Raw genomic sequence first — 24911 nt, 5'->3', positions numbered from 1 at the left:
CGTTCTGGCCCGCGTTGTCTCCCTGCCATCTTCTCGGATGGTTAGGGGACTGTGAGTTCGAGAGGCCCCGAAGCCTCTGCCTGCAGGGGTCGCACGAGGCGCGCGGCCCGCCCCCTCCCCCGGCCCCCGCCCCCGGCCCCGCCTTTCTCGGGATCGGCCCCCGCGCGGTCAGGCCCCTCCCGCCTCTCCGCGCAGCCGCCGCCAAAGCCCGGAGAAGGGGAATCTCGCCGGCGCCGCTCCCTGCGCGGGACTGGCGGGGCGGCACTGGGCATGCTCAGTCGCCGGAGCCCGTCCTGGTCTCAAGTAGGAAGCTCGTGCGGTGCTCCCGCAGCTGGTCCTGGCGCTCCCGGCAGGGCGAGACTGGAGCGGAGCTGCCGGGCGCCGGAGCCGAGGCGAGCGCCGCGCGCTGCCGGTGAGCCCCGCTCTCTCGCTTGCTTCTGCTCTGGATCCCGGGGCGGCCCGGGAGCGCTGGGGAGAGAGCCGACCCGCAGCAGCGGTGTGGGGCGGGTGGCGGCGCGCAGCCCGGGCGGCCGCTGCTCTTCTCGCGGCCCCGAGGGCAGCGCGGCCACTGCCACCCGCCCAGCCGCAGCCACAGCATCTGCAGCGGGCGTTTGCCGCGGAGTCTCGCGTGCCCCGCTCCCGCGCCGCAGGGCCGGGCGGCGCGGCGATTGCGGGCTCACTCCTTGACTCCATCCCTTTGGCTTCTCGGCGCCCTCCTTCCCTCGGCAGCCGGGGCTTGGCAGGGCCTGAGACGGGGTGAGAGGGGGTGCGCTGGGGGTGCTGCGGCGGGGAAAAAGCGAGGGTGGGCGCCGGCGGGGAAGAGCGCACACCCCCTTGCCCTGGCACCGGCCTCCGCTGTGCGGCTGGGCTCTCCCTCCACCGGCGGCAGCGCGCTTCTGCCGGGGACTTGAAGACTGGGCTGGATTCTAGGGCGTTCAGAGCCTAGCCGCTGGGAGATCAAAGGGGGAAAAGTTCATTTCCCTCTCGGAGGCAGGGAGCGTTTTAACTAGAAAATGGCTGTGCGAAGGGGACCGAATCAGGGAAGCTGATCCTGAAATCCACTCTGCTGCCCGCCGGACAGAATGGAGGGTTGGACGCTAGAAATGACATTTGTGTGTTGAAAACATTGCTGGACGGAGGAGGGATGGAGGAGTGCCGTAGAAACAATCAAAGGTGATCTTGACATCAGCGAAGAGGGCTAGAACTGAGGGGTCAGGGGCTAAGAGTCGAAGGAGCGCGGGACCTGAATTAAAAAAAAAAAAAAAAAATCAGAGTTGTGGCCGTTTTGTAGTCAAGTTCAGGGCAGTTTAGAGCCATGGCTGTCCCAGACTGTTTTGGATGGATTGAGTGGTTGGGGAGGGCCAAAGTCTGAGAGGAGAATAAGGTCAGTGTCAGAAGCTCAGACAAGACAGGGTTCAGCTCTGATTAGAAGTCCCTCCGTCACTGGCTTTACGTTGTGCCTGATGACTTAGGCAAAATACTCAAAGGATTCTCTTAAAATGATGCCAGCAGTCGTGTCTGAATTCCAAGAAATGGGGAAACTTTGGGAGGTTGGCATTGGTTTGTCCTTTGTTTTAATATTTCACTGATTTAAAAAGCAAACAGTGGCATCCTGATCTGTTGTTCTGGATTTGGGTCTCTTGAGTCTTTGGTTTATTTTTCTTGACATGAATTTATACTTCATCTTGTCCTCAAATGGCCGTGATCATTAAGAGTGTCTGCATTTGGGTAGCTGAGCGTTCAGGAAGGGGGGTTTCTTTAGGAACCCACATTATGGTGTTTTCAGTTTGTAGCTTGGAGGCAATATTTGTTGAGCAGTTGTTTATGGTAACTTGCAGAGTCCTAGAAATGGCAGTTTTGAAAGGGTGACATTTGTTAAGAGGATGAGGAACCTCGGGGTGGGGGGGTTGGTTTTGGAATGCTGAGAGAACACAGGTGGCGGTAAGGTACAGTGGGCTGGCAGTCAGAGCACCTGGGATAACAGATGCAGATCTCAATAGCTGTGCTTTGGTCATTGGCTAATTATATGACCTGGAAAAATCGCTCAGGGACTCCATAGGCTGGAGTTGGTCTAGATATTTGCTCAGAGCCTTTGAGAAGGAATTCTAAAGTTAAGATCCTTTTCCAGGGAACTGGAAAGGAAAGAAATGTTTTTCATTGTCTCTTCAAAAGGATGTTAATACTTTTAACTAAGTAATTTACCTGCATGGAGCCGGCACAGTCCCATTTTCTGAAACTTTTATAAAGTGCTAGTGAAAAAATGCACGAGCTGAAGTTTAAAAGACTGACTTCTTACAGTTAACTGGAGTAATAAGAATCCTGACTACAAAGTCATTTAGGAAAAGTCTGCTAAATAGTGGAAGAATCCACATGTACAAAGATAAAATATTTTAAATCTGTTACTCTTTTTATGTCATGTTTCAAAGTTTGATGACTGTTTTTTTTCCTGCCACCAGAGAAACAACAAAAATCATTTTTTTTTTTTTTCTTTTCTGTTACAGCAGGAATACAGGAAGGCTTGCCATTGTGTTGGAACAGTATTATGTTGACTATCCTGATTTCAGGATATCTAAATTTGTGTCTTAAAAGAAATGGGATGTTGTCTTTATACCTTCTTCAGTTTTAAAATATTCAGTGCCCTGTTGTAGTATAGCCCCTTACATTTTTCATGGGCACAGGACAGACTTTTGGAAAAGTATTGCAAGAATATTGTAAGATATTACTGCTTATGAGGGTGATGCTTATTTTCCTCTCCCAAGTTAAGGAAAGTAGCATTTGTTCATTACATACTATATGTCAAGTCTGATATTCAGACTCTTACACATCTTATATGTTGTTATCTCTGACATAAATGTCAGCGTCCCAAGAAAATCCCTCTGAGGAGGTGGACAGTTCATTGCTTGTAAAACAGTAGAACTTCCGAGTTTTATTTTATATGAGACTGTGTTTAACTGCTTTCATTATTCAATAAGCATTCTCTTGTAAAACATATTTGATTTGTTATTTGGAATTAGATTTGATTGGAACAGCATGTCTTCAGAATGAGTTGAATGTTTTTAAGAAGCTTCTATTCAGATTTAAAAACTTTTTTTTATGTTCATTTATTTTCAACATTGTTGTACTACTAACAAATGAATGTAAGGAAGATAAGCCCAGATTACCCATTTTAATTTTGTATGTTATTAGCGCATATTTTGGGGCTTTCCGGGTAGCTTAGGTAGTAAAGAATTGTCCTGCAATGCAGGAGACCCCAGTTCGATTCCTGGGTGGGGAAGTTCCCCTGGAGAAGGGATAGGCTACCCACTTCGGTATTCTTGGTCTTCCCTTGTAGCTCAGGTGATAAAGAATCTGCCTGCAATGCAGGAGACCTGGGTTTGATCCCTGGGTTGGGAAGATCCCCTGGAGGAGGGCATGGCAACCCACTCTAGTATTCTTGCCTGGAGAATCCCCATGTACAGAGGAGTCTGGCAGGCTACTGTCCATGGAGTTGCAAAGAGTGGGACACGACTGAGTGACTAAATACGATGCATGTTCTGCATGTTGTTACTTGTTGATGGTGTGAAGTAGTTTGTCAAAGGCAGAGTGACAGATGCTCCATAATAAATGTCTAGTAGGATTTCACAAAAAGACCACCAGCCAGGGAATCCCAAGACATGCCTTCTAGGCCGGGTTGTCTGCTCCTTAAATTTACTGTGTGATCTTGGGAAGCTCAGTTTTCCCATCTGTAAAATGAGGGTGTTGCAATAGAACGCACCCTCGTGGTGTCTTGCGAGCTTTCGGGTCCCAGTCCAGGGGCCGTTTGAAAAGGAGGACTACAGGTGAAGCCTTAGAGGAAGCTGGTTTTGTTCCACTAAGTCTGGGCTGTCCTGCTTTATGGAATTGTTGTTCAATTGCTAAGTTGTGTCCAACTTTTTGGGACCCCATGGTAGCCTGCCGGGCTCCTCTGTCCATGGAATTCTCCAGGCAAGAATACTGTGGTGGGTAGCCATTCCCTTCTCCAGGGGATCTTCCCAACCCAGGGATTGAACCCGGGTCCCCTGCATTGGCAGGTGGATTCCTTATCACTGAACCACCAGGGAAGCCTACTGTGTGGAATGCCCTTCATTTTGTTGACCATTTCCTACATCCCTTCTAGTTTTTGATTGTCAAAGAATGATTGTCATAAAACTAACTCTTTGTGGGGCTGCAGTTTAGGTAGGAGATAAGGTAATAATTAGATTTGGGTAGAGCACTTTAGGTATTTGAAACTGTTCTACAGAGACTTCTGAAGAGATTCTGCTCCAGGGCGTGCAGGTGGTCTAAGGAATAAGTCTCTTCAGGGGCTGTAGAGGAGGCTATCCTGTGCCTTGGTTGCTGGGGCACCTGTATGAACTTCGGGCAAACTTTTCCCATGTCCCTGCCTGTCTCTTTAGCTCTTGATCAGAGTTGCAGCCCTTGGTCTCTGGAATAAACTGATCATCATCATTTCATGTTGGCACCATCATTGTATTGAGCAGATACCCATGCTGTGGTACCAGGAATGATGGCTGTTCGAATGTACCTATGTGAACTTTTTCTTTTTTTTTTGGTAATCTGTGATGGGTCAAAGGAAACCTATATAATTTGATGTTTGTAATGTACTTTGCTTTTAAGATGCTCTCAAAACTCAGCCTCATTAACCTTTAAGTGAGGCAGGTGAAGAGAAGCCAGAGTTGTTACCAGGATTTAAATAAGTGATAATAAGTAGACGGTAAGTCTAGTGCTTCTGATCATAACTAGGCTCCAGGGCTGCTGGGCCCGTGGTAGGAGTAGGGCAGTAACTGCAAATGCAGATGAGAGATGGAAGAGAGGCAGTACATGGGGGTAGAAAGTCAAGTCATCACAACTTGGCAAGAAGTTAGAAGCCTTGGTCTGTTTCAGGGTATGAGGGGGCATAGGGTGTAGAGTTACAGGAGACATTCCCTCTCTACATAGTCTTTTTTTCATAATATTTGAATCTTACCTGGTCCTCTAAGTATTGAACAAATGCTAGGTCAGGCATTATTTTTGTGATCAGGGAAAAGTCACAGCGTATTATTTATTGGTATGTAAAATGTGTAGATTCACATGAACAGCCATGGGAAGAGAATATGGAAAAAATGAATGGTATGGAATATGAATTAAGGTTTTTCTTTATTGTTTGTTGATGATTTGGTTGTTGTTGTAAATAAAGTGAACCATTCTGTCCTTTGCTGCTTGTGGAAGTCTTACAAAATTTTATCTGCTAGGTTATAACTAAAGTTTTTGAAGTGTAACTCTCTTGGAAAGTATGCTTCAGGAATGCTTGAAGTAGGAGGCAGAGTGATTTTGTTTTGATTTTTCGTTTTCAAGTTGAGTAAAAAGAATGCACTTTTGGAACTGAGCTGGGGGAAGTATGCACTTGGGAGGATGAGGTTGAGGAGAACTTACGGAGCTCCAGAGAGTGAAGGAAATGCCCTTGTTGAAGAGGAAGTCTTGGCATGACTGGTGGTCTGGAATGCAGCGTTTCCCAAATTGCGGCCGTGTGAGTAAGAGCTTAGTTAGTGGAGTGTCTACTATATGCACATCACGGTGCTAGGGCTGTTGTCTGTCCGTGAGGTTTCCATGCTCCTTGTCCGAGTGATAATGATGACCATGTAGTGAATATTTTCTACGTGTGTTCAAATGAGGAGATCTGTCCTCTTCTCTGACATTATGCCATTCTGATATGGGGGTAAGATTTCTTCTGTGAACTGATGGGAATATTTTTATTTGGCAGCTTAATGGTCCATGAAATTGATAAATCTGGGAATCTGGGCCTGAGATATAGGGAGCTCTGCCCTCAGGATCAAGTTGACTAGTGGAGGCCAGATACACTGGAGCTTGTGGGTGAGCTGATGGGGCCTTCCAGGAATGTGGAATCATTGGTACAGACTCAAGGTCCTAGGAGCCGAGAAGAAGTTAATTTCGAAAGTGCTCTGGGAACCAGCAAGTATTTTTGAATTATAGCCCAAGAATGACAAGGAAAGTGCCAAGATGAAAGATGAGGTTCTGAGAGAGCAGAAAGGACAAGTGACTAAAATGTGAATTTTAGCAGGCAGGGCCTCAGAATGACAGATTGTGTGGTTTGTTTTTTTGCATGCAGACTTCTTTCTGCCCAAACGGCATGCTTTAGCGATTCAGGGTGGGTGATTCTAGGAAATGCTTTTGGAGTTAGAGCCACAGAACTGGGAGTTGTGTTACAGCCGACTTGGTTTGCACCTCTTCAGCATCATGCCCTCCAGGGTGAGCCTTGATGAATCGCTGGAGGTTTATGGATAATTTGCTCATGGAATTGGTATTGTTCACCTTTAGTTTGAGTAGCTGTTAGGAGGGTGGGAGGTGAGGAAAAAAACACAGATTACTTCTGAGTTTTAAATAGTAGCTTAAGAAAATAATTTTCAGATAATACTTTAAAAATCTGTACTTACTAATATTTGGATCTCACTGGTCTTAATAATATATTATTGTGGAACTCTGTGCAAAGAGCTTGTTTTACCTGTTACCCTATTTAATTCTTACAGGATACTGTAGCGCTGTTCCCATTTTAGAGATTAGGAAACTGAGGTCCTTTTCACTAAAGGCTACGTGTGTGTACGTGCACATGCTTACTTGTGTCTGACTCTTGAAACCCCGCTGACTGTAGTCTACCAGCCTCCTCTGTCCCTGGGATTTTGTAGACAAGAATGCTGGAGTGGGTTGCCGTTTCCTTCTCCAGGGGATCTTCCCGATCCAGGAATTGAACCTGTGTCTCTGGTAGCTCCTGCATGGGCAAGTGGATTCTTTACCACTAGTGCCACCTGGGAAGCCCAAAGGCTACATGGTGGACAGGAATGCTTGCCTTGCAACTGTTGTTAACCCAGAGGAGTCTGTGGGTTGCTGAGGAACTCAGGAGGTGAAGAAATCACATTTATCAAGGGTGAACTCTGCCTGGCGCTATATAGGAAACACTTCACTTCATTTTTTGGGGTATCTTCTTTTTTCCTTTTTTATAGATGAGGGAACCTGGTTCAGACACTTTCAAGGACTTGTCCAGGCCCTAAACAAAGCCTGCACTATTCTTTCCACCACAACATGAAACTTTCCTAGACTCAGCCTTTGGGAAGAAGGTGAAAATTTCACCTTTCATCCATTTACAGAATCCCGCTAACCTCAATCTGTGTACTTAGTGATGGAGCCATTGCCTCCAGATGATGGCCTCATGTGCATTGCTTTCATCTGAACACACGTTGAATAGTAGAAAGATCCAAATATAATTTCTAAATATGTCTGAATCTAAGGGTTGCTGTGTTGAATCTCTCTGGGCAGATTCTGGTCGAGGATATTTCTGTTGTAAATAAAACGCCCCAGAATCTGATCAGTTGTCACATGTCAATCATGGGCAGTGTTGGGGTGACTAGGCCTTTGATGACTGGAGGAACCTGAGGATTTCAGGGCCTTTCCAAGCAGATTTGAGACTTCTGGCTGCTGGAGAGAGGGTGGTGGGCGTGCCTTCCTTCCTGGGAGCATCCTGCGTGCTGCTGGCTGCTGGCTCTGTTCTTACCTTCTGATCTGCATTTGGTTTCCCAAGTAGACCTTTGTCCTGGGCAATAGAGTCGGTCAGTGGACCTGCAGTAACGAGTATCTCTGTTTGCTTGGCAGACTGTGTATCAGCACAAGTTATAATGTGAATAAGTAGAATTTCCTTAGCACGAGTTAGGTTTCTTGAGTTCGTTCCCCAGTGAACAAAATACAGCTGAATTTCTGAACAGAACCGAGGCATGGCCTGGACGTAAAGTGAACTGAGAGGGGTGTAGATACTTTGAAAAGCACTGATTCAACCTCAGATTCTGACCAGAGCCTCTCATCCTCCCCGCTCACCAAACTCTATTTGTTTATACCTTTTCGAGATCTCTAGTACAGACAGACATGCAATTATTTAGGGACACCCAGAAACCTCAGCATCATTTGTCCACGCCTTTGTTCAGCAAGTGTTTACTGAGTACAGACTTGGTGCCAGGTACAGCGCAAAGTGTTGAGGAAGACAGGAATGTCCTGGAGTGTCATTATAAGGTGCTTCAGTAGAGGCATTTGTGAGGCTCTGAGGGAGGGGAGAAGGGAGAGCAGGAAGACCTTACAGGCTTTCTAGGAGTCATGGCAAAGGACTATAGTAAAACTCACTGCTACAGAAAGCCCTTCAGCTGTCTCCTTTTCCATTTTACTTTGGTTTAGTGGCAGTGTGGTAGCCTGTTTCTTCTATCCAACAGCTGGTATTTGCTATTGCTTCTATAAAGGACCTAGAGATTTGGCCTTTCAAATCTCTATAGCTGTGGTTCTCCGTGTGGGGCGGGGGTGGGGGGTGGTGGCGATTTTGCCCCCTAGGGAACGTTTGGCAATACTCCTGGAGACGTTTTTGATTGTCGTGATTGTCAAAGAGGTGTGACTGGCATCAGGTGGGTGGAGGCCAAGGATGCTGGTAAATATCCTGCAATGCGTGCACGGGACAGCCCTGGGGAGGCAGTCGAGGTTTGGTGGTTTGACTCCCAGCATTCCAGCACTGCTCTCCGGCTCCATAACCGTATAATCTTGGACAGCACAGTTGGACCGCAGAATTACACAGTGCCTCAGCTTCCCCAGAGCATGGTTGTTATGAGGGTTTCGTGAATATGATTAGGGCGTACAACAATACTGGGGGAGTTCCCTGGTGGTCTAGGGGTTAGGATTCGGCGCTTTCCCTGCCCTGGCCTGAGTTCAGTCCTTGGTTGGGAAACTGAGATCCTGCAAGATGCGTGCTGAGGTCAAAACAAAACAACCCCTGCCCCCGCCCCCCAAACCCAAACCAACCAAACAAGAAAACAGCACTCGGTCTCTAGTAAGACCTTATCAGTTATTATTAATTTTAGTTTCAAGCAGAAACTTTAACTTGCGACTCTGAAGAGCTTGAGTTTGGAGAATCCAGGAGAGCTGAGCTTGTGTGCCGGCTGTCAGTATGCTCTGGGGTAAGAACTGGCCATTGTTTTTGTTTCTGTGCTTCGTTTTTGTCTGTGGGTTTTATTTTCCACTGTTTCCACCTCTTGATGCTAGGACTTTGCCTTTCATCCATTTTTTTTTTCCCCAGGGACCCAAATTTCTGCCCTTCATGAACTTTCCCCCTAGAGGGCTGAGAAATATACTTAGGATTTTCCTTAGCTCTGTCTATTTTGGGAATGGTGAGAAAACGGGAAGCAGGTCAAGGGAGAAGTTGCATTGCTTCTGATTGCCACAGCTCCCTTCTCCACAAAATTCTGTGCAGGACTGAGGGGCAGGTGGTACTGCCTGCTCAGTAACTCTTCCCGCTACGCCCACCAGCTCCACCCCCAAGTTAGGTGCCTGCTGTTTCCAAAATACCCTGTAATTGGGTCACAACATTATCTGCCTGCTGGAAATCATTTCTAAAAATCAAAGCAAACACTCAGTCCGTCTCAGCGGGCTTTGAGATGTCTCTGTCCTGTACTTTGGGGCCTTGCAGAGTTATTCTGAAAACAAAGCAGACTTGTCTCAATTAGGTGGCAATCTCTCTGTGACCTGGAGCTTTGTCATGTCAATATTTTCACTTGCAAGTGTGCGTCTGACTTCATGGTCATTTCTGACTTTTGGCAGGAAGGTGAGTTTGTGAACTCGTGTGTGTGTGTGTGTGTGTGTGTGTGTGTCTGTCTGTGTGTTAGTTACTCAGTCTTGTCTGACTCTCTGTGACCCCATGGACTGTAGCCCACCAGGCTCCTCTGTCCATGGAATTCTCCAGGCAAGAATACTGGAGTTGGTAGCCTTCTCCAGGGGATCTTCCTAACCCAGGGATCGAACCCAGGTCTCCTGCATTGCAGGCAGATTCTTTATTGTCTGAGCCACCAGGGAAGCCCTGTGGACTATGCAACAGATCAGAAACTGTTGAATTTTCATAAGGCGGTTGACTTGTAAAGGTTTTCGTTTAGTGTTTTGAACACTATCAACAGACTAGAGAAAAATTAAGTTCAATTGATACAGCTTTCTAATTCCTTCTGCATGACACGGTCCTCTTTTTTGCTGAATGAGAGCAGTGGCCTCTCAGTGGCCTCCTGGCTTGTCCATCCTTTCAGTTTGGCTTCTCAAGCCCTGGGCGCTGTTCCAAATGATGCACATGGAAACTGACCACGATGGCCCTGGCTCTGACAGCTAAAGAATAGCTACATAAAACGTGATGTGTACTCCCGGCAGAAGTGCTCAGTGCTTCCCTGACGAGCCCCTGCCCTGCTGGGGTGTGGGGTGTGGGTCAGGCCCCACCTCCCAGGAGGAGGGGTGTGCCATCCGGCCCCTCCATCTATGCGGCAGAGTGAGGCGTCCCTGACCCCCGGCTCCCACTCCGAGCCCGCTGTTTCCGACAGCATGCCTCCACTTCGTTACCGTTGCTAGTCACCTCTCACCTAGGAGCCTGCAGCTCCTTCTCCGGCGCCTCTCCGTGTTCTCAACACTGCCTCCCAGGTGAAATCTTTAGAAATCTGCAGGTCTGGGCACGCTCAGCGCATCCTCAGGGGCCCCTCGCTGCCCTCGGGGTGAAGCCCTGGCTCCTTCGTGCCACACCTGCCCCACCTCGCGGTCCCCGTGCTCTCCATCTCACGCCCTGAGCTCACGCCTCACGGTATTTATAGACGCCGGGTTTTCTTTGGCCTTTTATGCTGTTCCCACCGCCTGCAGGCATCCTTATGTCGCTCTGTTCTTTACCTGCTTGACTTCTGCAACTCTTCCGGGAAGCAGTTGAATCATCGTGTGCATCAGTGTGCGTCAGGGACCTCCGGGCGTTTCAAAACACAGGGCCGGCCCCACCACAGGCCGATCCCACAGGCCTGGTGTGTAGCCTGATGAAAGTCTGACTTCTAACAGCGTCCCGGGAGATGCTGATTCTGCCGGTCTGGGGTCCACGCTTGGACGACCACTGGGGCACCCAGGACAGGGCGGCTGGCTCTTCGGGCTCCCACAGGGAGCGCCTCACCCACCTACAGCCCACCTTTGTTACCACCCAGAATTGTATCCATTTACTTCCCTGGCCCTTCTTCTGGTCTGCAAGTCCTTGAGGGACAGCACTGTGACTTCTCCATCGTCGTGTTCCCGGTGCTTCAGAAGTCCTGGGGACTCAGTTAACATTTGTCAAAGAATGAGAATGTGAGTGTGACCATTGGCGGCTTCGGTAAATATGCCCCAGGACATTTTCAGCAGCTAGTTGAGAGTTTATCCCCAGATATGATGGTATACACTCATAGCATGATGTTAGTGGGGTTGGTATGTGTTCATGTAAGAGCTGATTAACTTTTGTGATTTTTGTGTCTAAATTCTAGAGAGGTCTAGGGGAGGGGCTCAGTTTAAACTCATTGTTGTTTCTAGAAGGACTCAAAAGTACATTGTTTTCTTATTGTGGCTCAGAATGAAAACACGTCCACAGGAAATGGAGATATTTAATTTTGCAACCGCAGCGTAAGCATGGCCTCTCTATTTGAACTAATAAATCATATTGAACTGAAATTAAATATAACCAGATGTTTCATCTTTTCTGCAAGCCAGAGGGAGGGATAGTCAGAATACTTCACTTCCTCATTCATTCTACAAATGTTTATTAAGCACTTACTGTGTGCTGGTGGGACCTGAGGGTACGGCAATGATTAAAACACTCTCTGCTGCTTTCGTGGGGGGCTCTGCAAAATCACAGAGATGGGTGATGTGATGTGGAATCCTAGTGGGCTTCTTTTGATCAAGTGGCCCTAATGGGTGACTACTAAGCTATGACCCGAGTAGCAGTAAGTGATGGTCATGGCAGGATCATGAGTGAAAATCGCTCAGTCGTGTCTGACTCTTTGTGACCCCATGGATCATACAGTCCATGAAATTCTCCAGGCCAGAGTACTGGAGTGGGTAGCCTATCCCTTCTCCAGGGGAATCTTCCCAACCCAGGAATGTAACCAGGGTCTTCTGCACTGCAGGCAGATTCTTTACCAACTGAGCTATCAGGGTCAGGATCATGGAGATGAGCAATTTCAGGCCAGGAGAATGGTGCAGAGGGCCTCACTTTAAAACATCTCTTTGGTGATGGAGGGTGGAGTGGGGAGGAGGAGAAGTAAGGAGTTCTGGATTAACAGATATACACTGCTGCTGCTACGTCACTTCAGTCGTGTCTGACTCTGTGCAACCCCGTAGACGGCAGCCCACCAGGCTCCGCCGTCCCTGGGATTCTCCAGGCAAGAACACTGGAGTGGGCTGCCATTTCCTTCTCCAATGCGTGAAAGTGAAAAGTGAAAAGTGAAAGTGAAGTCTCCCAGTCATGTCCGACTCTTCATGACCCCATGGACTGCAGCCTACCAGGCTCCTCTGCCCATGGGATTTTCCAGGCAAGAGGCCTGGAGTGGGTTGCCATTGCCTTCTCCGAGATATACACTACTACATATAAAATAGATAAACAAAAACAATTTAGGAAACTACATTCAGTATCTTGTGATAACTTACAGTGCAAAAGAATCTGAAAAAGAATACCTGTTTATGTAAAACTGAATCACTTTGCTGTCCACCTGGAACTAAATAGATCAGTAATTAAAAAAAAAAAAGATAATCAAGGAATATATCCCCCCAACAATAAAAACTCTTCAAGGACCCCTAATGCTCCTATTGTCCAAAAACGATATTGATGTTGCCTTATTATTTTTTCTGCTCATTCAGGCCTCAGCTCTAGCTCGCCTTGCTTCCACAGCCTCTAAAGTAGTGTTTCTCAAAGTGATTGGAAACCTGAATCATTGGAAATATGTTGTGAATAAAGCCTTCTGTGTTAAATTCAGAAACCTGTGTGTACCTACTCATCAGCGTACTCAAGATTTCCTGCTGAAAAGAAGTTTGTGAGCTTTCTTTAGCCCAGCACTTGCCTGTGGGTGTATTTGCACAGCCTCTTCTGAACAGGCGTTTCTTGGTGCACACCTTGAACAGGCTGCTGTCAAGGTTCTGCTTTGCATGCACCTGAAGGAACGCTTCATGTGAGGCAGATTTCTCTCTGCTTTCCCCTCTTCTCCCTGTTTCTCATCATTGTAGAGAACTACAGGCTGGCTTAGTGGTAACAAATCCGCCTGCCAATGCACAAGTCATGGGTTGGGAAGATCCCCTGGAGAAGGGAAAGGCTACCCACTCCAGTATTCTGGCCTGGAGAGTTCCATGGACTGTATAGTCCATGGGGTCACAAAGAGTTGGACATGACCGAGCAACTTTCACGTTTATGCCAGTGCAGCAGATGCAGGAGACACGGGTTCGATCTCTGGGTCGGGAAGATCCCCTGAAGGAAGGGAAGGTAACCCACGCCGGTATTCTCACCTGGGAAATCTCATGAACAGAGAAGCGCGGCTGGGTGCAATTCATGAGGTCGCAGAATTGGACATGACTGACCACTCACACATGCAGGATCTTCAGTTGGGACAGGATTTCTTTTACTGATTTTCCTCATGCCTGTTCAGTTGATCAGTCCCCCTGGCTTGGGTCCAAAGATAAATGGCATTTTGAGCCTGAGAGATTGTTGCTCATTTGGTGCATTTAGGGGAGGAACTGGCTAATGGAGAGTGGTTTTTGACTTCCGTTGTTCAAATTATGACTTTATCCTGTCTTCTTTGGGGTACGGAGATGTTGTCCTGGAGGTCAGCTGACTCCAGGTGGAAAGACAGAGAGGAGTGACCAGTTGGAGTTGCTAAGGCTGGGCATTTGGTATGAGAAAAAGAAATTTGGGGTCATGACTTGGTTAACCTTGACCTGGGTTTTTGCTGAGATGTTGGAATCTTAATTCCAACTTAAAAAACTGCTGGCTTTGGATTATTTTTCTGTTGAGGTATGTTTAGTTTTGGTCCTCCCTGAAGTCAGGAAAGATGGACTAGGTCTATGTTTTTGGAGAGTTTTATTCTCCAATCATGTTTATGGTTCTAGTTTGGCACAGAGGCCAGGAAAACAACTAGGTAGGGCGAGCTCACTGAAAATTTTCGCTGGAGGGAGACCCCAGAGTGAGTCTTTTTGAAAGGATAATAGTGTAGATAGCATAATTCAGAGTGAAAGAGCGTTTGGCTCCGTTGTCAGGGGTGGGGAAAGGCCCCTGTCCCATGTTGCTGACTTTTCTATATTGGGAAACTCCCAGAGAGATGCAGTAATACTTCACTGAGAAGAGGGTTAAAGGAAGCTGCAGCTGGAGATGGAAGAGCCCACAAAAACCCTCCCCCCAAGGAAGGAACCTCCTGGAACATGAGGAGGATTAGGGCTGGGGGTCCCTGAGGGTCCCTCTTAGTTCTGGGAATCAGTGCTTTGGGGTCTCTTGTGTCAGGGTGCTGTTTTCTTGGCAGTGGTGCTTTCCCTAAATGGGGTGGGGAATTGAGTGTGACCGGTCTTGTTGGATACCATTACTATGGTCAGGCTTCCCAGGTGACGCTGGGAAGTGGTCAAGAATCCACCTGCCAATGTGGGAAAAGCAGGAGACGTAGGTTCCATCCTTGGGTCTGGAAGATCCCCTAGAGAAGGAAATGGCCACTTGCGGCAGTATTCTTGCCTGGAGAATCCCATGGACAGAGGAGCCTGGCGGGCTACAGTCCATGGGGTGGCGAAGAGCCGGACACCACTGAGCATCTGAGCACAATTGCTGTGGTCAGGAGCTCCATGTCTTCAACCATCTATTATCCTAAAATTCAGGGAGAAGAAACTCCCACATCTGAATTAAATGGATTCCAGTGATTTGAGCCAAAAGTGTATGAGCAGTGCTGCAGCAGAAGTAACGCTTACCACTCTTATTCATGAGACTCAGCAATTGGGTCAGTGTCATTTTCTAAAAATGTCTTTTTTTCCAGGACTTGAGGTTATTTGTACTAAAATAAATAAAGGAAGTCTTGCATTCCATCAACTTACGTATAATGGTCTCCCGATCAAAGCCATCTCCTGCTGACTTGAGTTTTATTTTAGCTTAAATCATTTTCCTTTACTGGTACTAGATCCTGCTGTTATGTATCTATTTTACAAGCTGCAAGCAGAAATAAGAAGCAAAAATAAGATGTAGTATTTTATTGAATTTTGTCTTTTTTTTTTCCTCTTTTGTTCTGAGAACATGTGGCTTGCAAGAAAAACCAATAAAAATAGACAATAAGGGAAAGTGTTGATTTGTGGCATTATTATCTTTATTTCTTGTAAAGGAAACAAGATTTTCATTAGATGCTGTTGTGCTGTTTTCCATTGAGAGAGATAACAGTGGGATGGATAGCCCATTCAGAGTTTACATACATTTTTGCTCAACATTTAAATGATTTTTGTATGAACACTTATAAAGGTATTACTTTCTTTTTGCAGCACCAGCTATTAAGCAGTGTGGTACTAGCATGCCCAAAACAGTTGCTTTGCATTGGAGAGCTTGGTGGATACATATTTTCATGAAATCACATTTGCTTTACCTTCAGTGTTGACCTTGAAAACTAACTTTCGAAATGCTTAGAGATATATCTTTTTGATAGATGTTTAAGTTAAAGGAAGAGTATACCTAGTGTGATGCAGTTTTAAACATTTTATTTGCATAGAGTGAAAAATTTTGAGAGAACGAATAGAAACAAGTAGAGATTTCATGAAGTTGGGGGTGGCTTTGCAGGCTTATTCTCAATGCTTCCCTAGCCATTCTTAGTGTTTTTATATCCTTTTGTTGTTCGGTCACTGAGTAACCTCCGACTCTGGAGCTCCATGGACTGCAGCACACAGGCTTCCCTGTCCTTCACCATCTCCTAGAGTTTGCTCACACTCATGTGCATGGAGTTGGTGATGCCATCCAACCATCTCATCCTCTGTTGCCGCCTTCTCCTCCTGCCCTCAATGTTTTCCAGCATCAGGGTCTTTTCCAATGAGTTGGCTCTTTGAATGTATCCTTTTAGCAATGAGTTAAAAGGGAAATGTAATTCTTGTGTATTCACTTTTAATTCATCTAAAGAGTGTGAATTTCAAGGATGTTTCGTCAAGGAGAACTGGGAGCAAAAAGAGAACTGGCATCATGCTTGGTGAAATAAACCAGTCCTAAAGGACAGGTATTGTACGAATGTCCTTACATGTGGTGCCTAGAGAAGTCAGATTCATAGAGACAAAGTGGAAGGTGGTTGCCAGGGCATGGAGGGAAGGGGTAACGGGGAATTGTTGAATGGGTCCAGAGTATCAGGTGGGGAAGATGAAAAAGTTGTGGAGATGGATGGTGGTGATGGTTACACAACAGTGTGAACTTGCTTAGTTCCACAGTACTGTGCCCCTAAAAATGGCTAAAATGATAAATCTTGTTATGTACATTTTACCGCAGTTAAAAAGTTTAACAAAAGAGAACTGATCCCGTACGCTCACCAGCCCAGGTACTGTGACCTGAGGAATTCTGACTTATTATCAGTTTGGAACCTGGGGGCCTGTTCTAACATCTGTGTAGTATGCCACCGGGGCCGAGGCTCTGAGGGTTGGGAGGCGGACAAGGACCCTGGCAGCTTGAGAGGGAATAGGTACCATTCACCTGAATCTGATCCTGAAGTCCTGTGTTTTCAAAAGCTTTCTTCACTGTGGAACTAACCCTAACACAGACAGATTTGAAATAATCAGTTGGGTATGCCTTATGTGGATCAGGGCTTCCCAGGTGGCGCTAGGGGTAAAGAACCCGCCTGCCAACGCAGGAAACTAAGAGACGCAGGTTCCATCCCTGGGTCAGAAAGATCCCCTGGAGGAGGGCATGGCAACCCACTGTAGTATTCTTACCTGGAGAATCCCATGAACAGAGGAGCCTGGAGGGTTACAGTCCATGGGGTTGCAAAGAGTTGGACACGACTGAAGTGACTTAGCATGCATGCATGTTATTTGGGTCATGTTTTTGGCCATGTGTATTACTGACTTCTACTTTGGAGATGAAGTGATTTGATAAAAATTAATCTTCATTGGGGTGTCCTCAAAAACTGTGGTACCTTTCCCATTTATTTAGTCGATTATGCCCTCAGAGCCAAGTGACCTGCTGACCTAACCCTTCTTTTACCGTGACCGTTTTGTTCTAAAGAGAACGTAGACTTTAGAGCTACACAGAGCCAAGTTTCAATTTGGGCCCGGCCCTGGGGTTGCTGGATATAGGTAGGTGCCCTGCCTGAGCCACAGTTTCTCTATGAAATATCCAGAATGATAACTACCTGGGTGGGACGGTTTACTGTGATCACATGAACATGTGTGCTATAAAGTGATCAACTTACTTACTTTCTTGATTACCTCATATGGAAATGGTTGGTAGGTGGACCAGACATTTTAGATGAACTCCACATTTGTTACTATGCTATGCAAGATGGTCCTTAATCAAAAATTTACATATAGTTTAGGATTAAAATGTTTAAAAAATCATTCTTTTAAATAAAGGCTGGTGGGGAGACATTCATAATTGGTGGTAGTAGGCTTTTACAAAATTTTAAATTTTATTTAACTTCTTGGCTGCACTGGGTTTGCAGGGGCTACTCTTGTTTGTGGTGTTCGGGCTTCTCCTCGTGGGGTTCCTCTGGTTTCAGGGCTCGGGCTCTAGGCACGCGGGCTCAGTCATTGTGGCTCTTGGACCCTAGAACACAGGCTTGATTGTTGTGGCTCATGGGCTCCATTGCTATGAGGCATGGGAACTCTTCCAGAATCAGGGATTGAACTCGTGTCTGCTGCATTGGCAGGCCAGTTCTCATCCACTGCACCCCTAGGGAAGTTCCTATAGTTGGTTTTTAACACTGTGTATTCAGCTACATGGCCTTGGGGTTGACTGTTATCTCCCCTGTCCCCTTTTATTGTCTAAAGAGAATGTGGATGACAGTTCCTTAGTGCGTTTGCTGCCTCGTATTATAGTTTGATAGATTTTGGAGACCTGCAGATTGGGATTTGATCCTGGGTCAGTCTCTATCAGAAAAGGTTACCTCCTTTTTCTTACAGGAAGAGGGATCTTATAGAAATTATAAGTGAAAGTGAGAGTGTTAGTTGCTCAGTTATGTCCGACTCTTTGCGACCCATGGACTGTAGCCTGCCAGGCTTCTCAGTACATGGAATTCTCCAGGCAAGAACACTAGAGTGGCTTGCCATTCCCTTCTCTCGGGGATCTTCCCAACCCAGGGATCGAACCCGGACCTCCTGCACTGAAGGGTCATTCTATACCATCTGCGCCACCAGGGAAGCCCAGAAATTAATTAGGGTTAATGTTTATTTATTGAGCATTTCCTGTGAGACAACTCATTTCCTGTGAGTCACTGTGATGAATGCCTTACGTGGAGAAGATCATTTGGCCCCGCTTCTCTATGAGGCAGCTACTGTCGTCATCTGCAAATACAGGTGGGGAAGCTGAGGCTCACCCAGGTTGTTCCAGGGCACACAGCTGGAGCAGGTGCTGGGACTGGGCTGAATGTAGATTATGAGGACAGAACTTGGCATGGGGAAGGCACTCAGTAAATGTGAATGCTAATGCTTGCACACGCACCCCCCCTCCCCCCAAATGAATATTTCCGAGACACAGAGCTACTAGATTGCAAAAATTAGGAACTTTCCCAGGAGAATGGAGAGAGTCTAAGGACCAACCAGTGTGAGAAAGCTTGTGTGAGAAGCACAAGCTGTTGTAATTGTAGCTGTTTTGCATTTTTTTTTCTAATTGCTGTTTTAAACAAAGAAAATGTCTATACTCTCTGTAGGGTGATATATGCTTTTAGAGGATGTAACTGGGGTTGAGATGTTTTTCTTTAGGAAAAAAGTCAGTTATTTCTCTAATCATTGAGCATTGTGTCCTGAGAATGCACTCAGTATAATTAGAGAGGATAAGCTCCAGCCTCCAGGGGTGAGCAACTGGCCGTCTCGAAATGTTCTGTAAATATATTAGTCTGAAAATTGCATTTTAATGTGGTGTACTAGCAAAATTGGATTTTATTTGCCAAATTATTCCATGTTAATAGTGGTCTTTTTCTACAGGAAGTCTGTTACTTTGTTTAAAAAAAAATACAGGTCATTTGTTTCTTCCAAAATAATTGAACCATCCTCTGGAATAATCTATTACTACTTTCACTTCTGATTTGAGTTAGGATACTGATGGAATACAAAAAGGCAGATAGAATTTCAGGTCAAGAATTTGATTTTAGAGAATATCATTTTGCCTGTGGTGTTTGCTTTGACTAACTTTGGCATACTGTGCATGTGCATCCTGTTTTAAATGCTATATATTGATATTTAAAATGAGTTAAGGCAGCTTTGTGGTCTTTTTGTCATCCAGGTGATGCTAGTAAAAATGTATTCATTTAATTGGTTATCAATGATGTCATCTAAGGAAACCATCTCAAAGAATAATTCTTGAGTCCTGAGCTGGTTAGCAATTATTCTTGCCAGAGAATCTGTTTAAAGGACCAAAAAATTGTGAATTAGCCTGTTTTGGAAATTTCTAGTTGTTTCCTTAGCATACAGAGAAAATCAGGCTTCCACTGTGTGGTGATTAACAGATGAAGAAATCACAGTTGATGTAGGGTGAATGCACAAGTTTGACACTAGACTCCGGAAGGATAGAGGGAAACTGTCAATGGGTTAAATTTGAAATACATCCATTTACTTGCAAAAATTTTGTACTTCATTTACATGTTTCCTTGAGCACTAATTTTTGTTAATGAAAATTTGAAGGCTGCATGAAATCTTACACTGTTAGCTGTGGACCCCAGAGAATCAAAAGAAATGGAAACTTAGGAGTTTTAAAAAGAAAGTATCAAATGATTATAAGTCACTGTTATAGAATATTGTGTGATGATTGTCCATTGTCAAAATTCAGAAGTATTGCTTTGAAGGAAGAAAGGGTGGTTGGTGTATAGCAAATTGAGAATGGGAAAGTAAGCAGACTATAAGTATTTTGCTTTGAATTTTTCTAGTATATTAACTGACTTCCATTCTGGGGAAATACTGTTTTATGATAAACAAAGTTTCTAATTTACTTAAAATATTTTTACATTTTGATTGTGTTCTGTTTATCTTGTATGTAAAGAAATCCTTGAATCTCAAACATTTAACCACTTCCTTCTGTATTCAGGGCTTCCCTGATAGCTCAGTTGGTAAAGAATCCACCTGCAATGCAGGAGACCCTGGTTTGATTCCTGGGTCGGGAAGATCTTCAGGAGAAGGGATAGGCTACCCACTCCAGTATTCTTGGGCTTCCCTTGTGCTCATCTGGTAAAGAATCTGCCTGCAATGTGGGAGACCTGGGTTTGATCCCTGGGTTGGGAAGATTCCCTGGAGAAGGGAAAGGCTACCCATTCCAGTATTCTGGCCTGGAGAATTCCATGGACTGTATAGTCCATGGGGTCGTGAAGAGTTGGACACTACTGAGAAACTTTCACTTTCATTTACTGTATTCAGGGGTTTGCTGGTGGTAAAGAATCCACCTGCAATGCAGGAGACCTGGGTTTGATTCCTGGGGATCTTCCTCTGGAGGAGGGCACGGCAACCCACTGCAGTATTCTTGCTTGGAGAATCCCAAGGACAGAGGAGACTGGTAGGCTACAGTCCATAGGATCACAAAGACTCAGGCAAGACCAAAGTGACTCAGCACACTCACACTCTGTATTCATAAGTGATTTGAGAACTAGCAAATCTTGTTCCAATCAAGAGAATTAACTGGCTACAAAAACGGAGTCATTTCCTTGCATCTCTGGAGTCAGTTCTGTATAGTGTATTTGCCTCCCACCTCCCAGCCAATACCTTGAAGTCTTAAGCTCTGGTACTTGTGAATGTGACAAGTGGTCTTTGAAAAGTGGTCTTTGAAGATGTCATTAAGTTAAGATGAGGTCAGATTGGAGCAAAAAGTGAGATTGTTCAGTTGTGTCTGACTCTTTGCGACCCCATGGGCTGTAGACCATGCTCCTCCATCCATGGGATTTTCCAGGCAAGAGCACTGGAATGGGTTGCCATTTCCTTCTCCAGAGGATCTTCCCAACCCAGGGATCGAACCCAGGTTTCCCGCATTGCAGGCAGATGCTTTACCGTCTGAGCCACCAGGGAAATCCTAGATTGGAGCAAGGTGGGCCCTTAATCCACTGTAACTGATGTCCTTATCAGAAGAGAAATTTGGACACAGAGAGGGAGAATATCATGTGAAGACAGAGATACACAGACGCAGAAAAAAGATGACTATATGGAGATGAAGGCAGAGATTAGAGTTTCACCGGGACTACTGAAAGCTGGGGGGGCTTCCCCAGTGGCTCAGTAGTAAAGAATCCAGCTGTGATGCAGGAGACCCGGGTTTGATCCCTGGGTTGGGAAGATCCCCCGGAGAAGGGCATGGCAACCCGCTCAAGTAGTCTTGCCTGGAGAATCCCATGGACAGAGCCTGATGGGCTACAGCCCATAGCGTTGCAGAGGAGGCTAGGAGGGATCCTCCCCTAGATGCCTAGGAGGGAGCATGGTCCTGCCAATATCTTGATAACAGAATTCAAGCCTCTGGAACTGTGAGAGAATCCGTTTCTGTTGTGTTAAGTCAAATAATTTGTGTTGGTTCCAGTAGCCACAGGAAACGACAGGTCTTCAGAGTCAGACTGCTTGAGTTTGAATCTTGGTTTCACAGTCTAATGTTGTGATCCTGAACCTCGAGTTTTTGAAGCGTGTCGTGCCTCAGTTTCCTCATCTGTAAAGTAGGGCTAAAAAGGATACCTTCCTCACACAGTCATTAAAAAAAATTTTGTCTTATTTTTGGTTGTGTTGTCCATCCTAAAGGAGATCAGTCCTGGGTGTTCACTGGAAGGACTGATGCTGAAGCTGAAACTCCAGTACTGTGGCCACCTGATGTGAAGAGTTGACTCATTGGAAAGGACCCTGATGCTGTGAGGGGTTGGGGGCAGGAGGAGAAGGGGGCGACAGAGGATGAGATGGCTGGATGGCATCAGCAACTCGATGGAGATGGGTTTGAGTAAACTCCGGGAGTTGGTGATGGACAGGGAGGCCTGGCGTGCTACGATTCATGGGGTCGCAAAGAGTCGGACACGACTGAGCGACTGAACTGAACTGAACCGAGTCTTCTTTGCTACGTGGGCTTTCTCTAGTTGTGGCGAGTGGGGGCTGCTCTGCGGTTGTGGTACATGGCGCTCCTCGTTGTGCTGGCTTCTCTTATTGTGGAGCACAGGCTCTAGGGCGCATGGGCTTCGGTAGTTGTGGCACATGGGCTTGGTTGCTCTGTGGCATGTGGAATCTTCCTGGATCAGGGATTGAACTCGTGTTCCCTGCATTGGGTGGATTCTTATCAATACAGGTGGATTCTTATCCACTCTACTACCAGGGAAGTCCTCACATAGCCATTTTGAAGATAAAATATGTGTTTAATACTTTGGCCAGTTCCTGATGCTATTACATGTGAAAAATCCAGTCATTCTAAGGAGATCAAACCAGTCAACCCTAAAGGAAATCAACCCTGAATATTCATTGGAAGGACTGATGCTGGAGCTGAAACTCCAGTACATTGGTGACCTGATGCAAAGAGCTGGCTCATTGCTAAAGACCCTGATGCTGGGAAGGATTGAGGGTAGGAGGAGAAGGAGGTGACAGAGGAGGAGATGGTTGGATGGCATCACCAACTCAATGGACATGAGTCTGAGCAAACTCCAGGAGATGGTGATGGACAGGGAAGCCTGGTGTGCTGCAGTCCATGGGGTCGCAAAGAGTCGGATACGACTAAGTGACTAAACAACAGTATTCATATATATATATATATATATATATATGAATATATTATAATATGTAGCAACTAAACAACAACAACAACAAAACTATATGGAAATGATTTTTGATCATTCAACTAATATCTACTGAGCTTTTTAAATAGCAAACTTCATGCTAGATGGTGAGTGTTCAGGGTGAGCATAAATCTTTCAGGTGATCACTCCCTCCATTAATGTGAAGAAGAAAAGTAGATTCTGTGTGGCATCTTTTTGGGCAAGAACTATCTCTGACCTTTCCTCTGGACCTTGGGGAGTCCAGTACAGGACCTGTGTCCTGGAGAGGCAGTGAGCATGAAGCCACACTGCCTGGGGTCAAATTCTGATTCTTACTAGCTTTGACTGTGGGCAGTAATAGAATCTTTAACATTGTCTCCAAAGTGTTGGCAGTAACTGTACTTCTGTCAGTAGGGTTATGGTGAGAATTAAGTGGCTTCCCAGGTAGCGCTAGTGATAAAGAACCCACCTGCCCATTCAGGAGATCTAAGAGATGCAGGTTCTATCCCTTGGTTTGGAAGATCCCCTGGAGGAGGGCATGGCAGCCCACTCCAGTATTCTTGCCTGGAGAATCCCATGGACAGAGGAGCCTGGAGGGCCACAGTCCATAAGGTTGTAAGAGAGTCAGACACAACTGAAGCAACTTAGCATGCAAGGTTTAAGTGAATTAAAATACACGAAGTGCCTGGGATAGTAAGCATGTAATAAATGTTGTTATATTACTAAATAAACCTCGAAAGTTTTCTAATTTGTAAATTAATTCATTCTTTTGATATTAAGTGTGGAGAATTGAGCTGTGAATCAGATACAGCCCTTTTCGCTTAAGTGAATAGTGAAGTCAGGGAAGATGAATTCATTTACATTTTAATAAAATAGTATATAAACAAGGCAAAGGGTGATAGAGCACGATTAATTCTCAGGGTTTCAGGTTTTGGAGGTTGAATTGGCATTTTCTAGGCAACAAAGAAATAACATTAGGGGTAATGGGAGTCGTATATCCAGAGGCATGGCGTGCAAGGAGATAGCCCCAGGGGTTACTCACAGAGGTGCAAGACTTCCTCTGGTGCCTGACTTTGGTCCTAGAGCCAGGGTTTGAATCCCGCCACTTCACTGCTGTGTCTCCTTAAGGTAATTTCTTGACCTCTCAGTGCCTCTGCATCTTCATCTTTTTAAATGGGGGTGAAAGACTTTGGGAGGATTAAATGAGCATATTAACTTGAAGTGCTTAGACTGGTGCTTGCCCAAAGTAAGTACTGAAACAAACAAAAAGCGCTGGCTCTTGTTGATGTTGTTATTCTTCAGTTTGCTAAAAAACTACAAGGGCTGAGAAGGTTCACTTAACATTAAGTTTCAACGATTCCTGTGGGCTTGGATCAATGCTGCACCATTGGGTCCATACAGTCTCTTGAAAATAGCGTTCACCATTTGAACATTTGGATTAGGAGGTGAAAAAAAAAATCACATTGTTTAAATAGAGGGAAAAGTGATTAAAATAGGCCAGACATTGGCACAAAGCTTTGTGCAGATTGCTGATTAGGCAAAATAAAAAAAAAAAATAAACCCGCATGTTGAGCCAACATGGTTTTGTTTTTAAATCTGGTGAACCACCTGTATCTTTAAGTAATCAATTTAAAGATGGGTTTGTTAATTGTTTCCAAATTACCCAGTGACGTTAGTCTATGTTCTGAACCTGCGAACGTTTAGAAAAAGCACCCCCAGAAGGCGGCCCATTGGTGGTGCCTCACAGCTGCCAGATGTTCAGAGGGGAGAGGAGGCGTGTGGCCTCAGGATTTCTTTGGCTACACTGCTCAGAGCTGTGATGGCAAGTGCATGAATTATTTCAGCTGTGGTCCAGTCTACTCTTATTTTTAGTTTTAAAGGGGGGAGTCATTTCCAGTTGTGGTTTTCTTTCATCATGAGAGTCATTCATTATGTATTCATTATGACAAGGCTTACGCAGAAGGAAAATAAAAAATAAACATCACCAGATATGTCAACATTTGGAGATAATAATTGTTAACACTTGGGGCAGAGCCTTTTAAGTCTTCTCCCACTTGCAAAAAAATTAGGCCTTTCTCCACTGCAAGGGCAGGCTAGCATTGGACACAGGGCAGCCTGGTGAGGGAGACCTTTGGGGAGATGTTTAATTAGAAAATTCAGGACAGCAAC

General features: G+C 45.6%; 1 protein-coding gene across 19 annotated transcripts in view; it reads left to right on the top strand.

Annotated features, from left to right (window-relative positions):
- Window positions 1–206: 206 nt before the first annotated feature.
- Window positions 207–24911, top strand: part of APBB2 (amyloid beta precursor protein binding family B member 2) — a 357050-nt gene continuing 332345 nt past the window's right edge. For 9 of the 19 annotated variants that reach the window (XM_061164637.1, XM_061164650.1, XM_061164649.1 and 6 more), the window contains exon 1: window positions 208–412. The gene's annotated coding sequence lies outside the window, so the exon portion shown is untranslated. Of the gene's footprint in view, window positions 413–24911 lie in introns of all 19 variants that reach the window. The other 10 variants (XM_061164644.1, XM_061164641.1, XM_061164635.1 and 7 more) reach the window with 2 other exon arrangements.

Source organism: Dama dama, chromosome 17 (genome assembly GCF_033118175.1).
Source record: "Dama dama isolate Ldn47 chromosome 17, ASM3311817v1, whole genome shotgun sequence".
NCBI lineage: Eukaryota > Metazoa > Chordata > Mammalia > Artiodactyla > Cervidae > Dama > Dama dama.
The sequence above is the reverse complement of the archived record's forward strand: the minus strand, read 5'-3'. Positions and strand labels throughout refer to the sequence as shown.